This window comes from Magnolia sinica, chromosome 19 (assembly GCF_029962835.1).
Source record: "Magnolia sinica isolate HGM2019 chromosome 19, MsV1, whole genome shotgun sequence".
In the NCBI taxonomy this organism is placed as follows: domain Eukaryota; kingdom Viridiplantae; phylum Streptophyta; class Magnoliopsida; order Magnoliales; family Magnoliaceae; genus Magnolia; species Magnolia sinica.
This window is the reverse complement of record NC_080591.1, coordinates 33,628,144-33,632,200: the sequence shown is the minus strand read 5'-3', so window position 1 is coordinate 33,632,200 and position 4,057 is coordinate 33,628,144. Positions and strand designations below refer to the sequence as shown.

At 41.1% G+C, this 4,057-nt stretch overlaps 1 long non-coding RNA gene across 1 annotated transcript; it reads right to left on the bottom strand.

Moving 5' to 3' along the window:
- Positions 1-297: 297 nt before the first annotated feature.
- LOC131235702 (uncharacterized) lies at positions 298-2,512 on the bottom strand. The gene is made up of 2 exons (XR_009166250.1): positions 962-2,512; positions 298-871 (listed from the first exon to the last, which is right to left on the bottom strand). It is a non-coding gene; the product is annotated as an uncharacterized LOC131235702 (long non-coding RNA).
- Between the last annotated feature and the right edge of the window lie 1,545 nt (positions 2,513-4,057).

Here is a 4,057-nt window from a genome sequence, read left to right as displayed (position 1 = left end):
TGGCTCAGAAAGGTAGAAAAGGTGTTCAAGTGTAAGGAAATTGCAGACGATTGAGAAGTTTGTAACTATGATGTTTTCCGATCACATGTTGGCATAATGGAACAATCTTCAAGCCGAATGAATCCATCAAGATAAGAAGAAAGTAAATTCTTAGAAAAAGATGCAAAAGAATTCTTACCCACAACTTATGCTCGTGACCTCTATCAAAGATATCGCAATCTAGGTCAAGGGAACAAATCAGTAAATGAATACATCGAGAAGTTTCATACATCAACATTGTGGGGGTTCATGAGTATGAAAATTAAAAATTTTCAAGATATCTTAATGGTCTTAGACATGAGAAATGAATTAACTTTCAAAGATGTATTTACGATGTCCAATGCATATACATTTACATTAAAAGTCGATGAGATAATTAATTAGGAACTTGGAGATGATTTGGTGCCCTACAAGGACTGTCCTCAACAATGGGACAACATGCTAACTTCCTGCATAAGACGACTACAGAGCCTCCCATAGGTCGAGGAATGATAGGCCAACAACCAAAAACGAAACCAAACCCTAACCCGGAGGGATGTTTCAGTTGCTAATGAAGAAGTAAATTAGTCTAATGTTCCACCTCTCATGCAGTTCTTTCATGAATATCAAGCCTCAGTGTGTGGGAAGAACTCCCAGCTGGACTTCCTCTTATGATGAACATTCAGCACCGTAAAGAATTAGCACCATCTTTGAACACGCCGAATCTTGAGAATTACGAAATAAGTCCAGTCAAACAAGCAAAATTCCTACCAATTGAATAGTTCGGCATAAAGAGGCATTGTGGGGGAGCAAAAGAAGAATATCAAAGAGAGTAGAGCCAAGTACCGAGAAGCTGGAAATGAGCATCACCGCAATAAGATATATAAAGATAACCTGGATATGATTTATCTCCACAAAGAAAGGTTTACAAGGGAACTGTTACCATCTCAAGTCTAACAAGATTAGTCAATGCCAAGTTAAGCGGAAGTTGAGTGACAATGCCAATGGGATCAAGTTGCCAAATGACTTAGATATCTTGACTACTTTCGAAATGACAGATTTGTTCGAGTACCATGACGAGGTGTCTGACGTGCAAGATGAAATCATGAATAAATAGCTCCCAAAGAAAAAAGGAAGAAGTTGAACAAGTGTTGCATATAAAAACAAGCAATATTCTGAAAGCAAATGAATTACAGGCAACGAATGGAAAAGATTGGATATGAGCCTCTACTACTTGTATAAAGCGTCAAACTCAGCAGAGTCGAGTTCTTTCCAACCCAGAGGAATGATATAGGACCATGGTCCACCGTTAGACTCAACATGTACTGATTTTGGGCTTTTTGTGGCAAGATTTAAGGCCTAAATGTCAGAGATCATATTTACCATTTGTGAAAGATATGGGGGTTGATGTAGGAGGTAGGCATTCCACAAGTTTCTAAGTTGTGAGTTTTCTTTAGTATTGTAAAAGATGAAGTTTGAATATCAATAAAGTTATTTCACTGTCTCTAGTTAAAAATTTATTATGAGTGTACACATGTTCATTTCTTTGCAATTCAAGAGTTGAGATCTTATTGACACAATAACCAGGTTGCACTACCTAAAACCTTCAAACAATTACAAACTCTCTTTCAATCCAGACCAGTGATATCAACAAGTCATTAACCTTGAAAGGTTCTAATGATGAGTAAAATGGGGCTGCAGAGGAAAAGGATGACAAAGAAGGGTGGATTACATTTTGCAAATCAGCGGAATACAAAAGGAATATGCAGTCTTGTCATTGGACATAACCCCTTCTCATTCGAGGTGAAAGATCTGCATGATGTCTTCTGAAAAATACAGAGAGAGCCAATGTTTTTTTAATTTTTTTAAATCATGAAGATGAAGAGTTATGGGGAGAAGCAAAGGATGCCTTTGTTCGATTTTGGTATCACGGTGCAGAATTAAAGGTGATTGAAGTTCTGGATGGTAGGCAAGTGGTGGCTGGATTGTCTCAGTAGGCATAGCTAGAAGTTTGGACAGAGGAAGGCAGAAGCAGTTCTTGAGCTCAGACATGGGGAAGGACGGTACGATAGAAAAGTTTGGGGCACATCCATGTTCTATCGTCTCTGACACTTCTACAGTGAAGATGGTTGGTGGGGCAGAAGGTATGATTGTGCCAAAACTAATGGCATGTTACCACGCCGATAGTGCAGCAAATTCGGCGGATAGCAGTACAAACAAGGGCATGTGATGGATGAAGAGCTTAGATTGAGACCAGCAAGTGGCTCAAGGCAATATTTTCTCCCCCTCTCCAATCTCTCTATATCCATGCACAAGTAACATCAACATGTGCAAGTGCATTCCATCTCAGATATTTGTTATCAGGGTTCCATCACCTGAGTTTGGGCTCACCTTACACCTGGGCTCGGCTGCCCTGGCAATGGACCATTCCTGGAATGGAAGATGGAGTGACCAGCAAGTGGCAGGAGGAACGATTGCTGAGTCTTCTCGGAGTAAAGACTCAACACTGGCATCAGTGATCAATGAAAAGACAGACCTGAGGGTCAGTAGATGACTGATCTCCAAGGCCTCCTCGGCTAGAGGATGGATGAGCTCTTCAAAGGCTTTAGTAGAAGGCTATGTTAGCTCCAAGGAGGCTTTGATCGTGCATCAGGGAGAAGCAGTGCTGTATGATCACCGAGCAGAACAATTGGGCGGAAGATGAGGAAGCTGCAGCTGCTCTCATCTTTGTGGTAAACAATAGAAGATTTGCCTTTGGGTGAACAAAGAAAAATTGGAGAGGGTGGTGAAAACCATCGAAGTAGATATAAAAGGAACAAAAGATCGGTTTAGAAAAATTTTAAAGCAGACCATAGTGAACCAAAGGAAATAAGCTTCAGTTAGTATACTGAAGGTGGCATCTAAATCTACAGAAAGAGGCAATCACCTTGCATTAATTTTCAATGATAGTGCTGCAACGGAACATTAGAGGCAGGGGTGGTGTGGATAAATGTCTTGCAATTAAGCAATATGTTGGCTCCAAGAATGCTGACATTACAGGAAACAAACAAAGATTTGATCTCTCAGATGGACGTCAATAAACCTGGAGTCGAGATGGATTTGGGTGGGAATATATCAACGCAGCAAGTAGCTCTGGAAGAACTTTTAGTGGTCTAGGATTTGAAGACAGTACACGAGTCTGTATCAATCTTGGGGTGATGGTCTCTCTCGGTTCAGTTCATCTATATGAGTGGTATGCAGTGGGGGTTGTCAGCAGTCTACAGCCACAACAACGCTGGGCTGAGAACGGAATTCTGGGAGCGTCTTAGCAAAACGCCAAATGGTTGGAATAATGTGAATAGGTTGCGGTTTCAAGATTATACAGTGTGTATATGAAAAAGGGGTGGATGCGGCCAGCATCTAATATGAGTCTGATTAATTTATTGAGAACTGGGGCCTCACCAATCTACCTATGCAGGGAGAAAAGAATACTAGGACAAACGATCAAGAAGACCCTGTGATGTGAAGGCCAAACAGATTCCTGATCTGACTCCTGGGAAGAGTTATTACCAGAAACCAATCTTACTGCCTTCTTGAGAAGATGTTCTGATCATAACCATATGTCTCTCTCCTCCAAGTTGTCATTGTGGGGCCTGAAGAAGATGTGACTTGACCATTCAGAATTCTTTTCCTTAGTGAAAGAATGGTGGGGTTCATTGAATGTCTTGAGTGGGTTTTTGTTTCAATGAAAAAAGTTCAGGCTGTTGAAAGTAAAGTACAAGACATGGAACAGAGATCAGTTCGGTGATCTGGGTGTGTCAAAACTGATGCTTTTGAACGAGCAGGCTGCTCTCAGTCAGGAGGAAGAGGAATCAGGTTGTCTTACCTGAGAAGGTGGCTAGGAACGCTGAGTTTGAAGAAATTTTGATGTAAATCTTAGGCCGGGACAGGTCCTCTGGAAATAAAAGTCTTGGGAGAGATGGATCGAGGAAGGTGACTATGATACTGCATACTTCCAGGGGGTGGCAAAATCTCATCGAAGGTCCAATACAATCTCCGT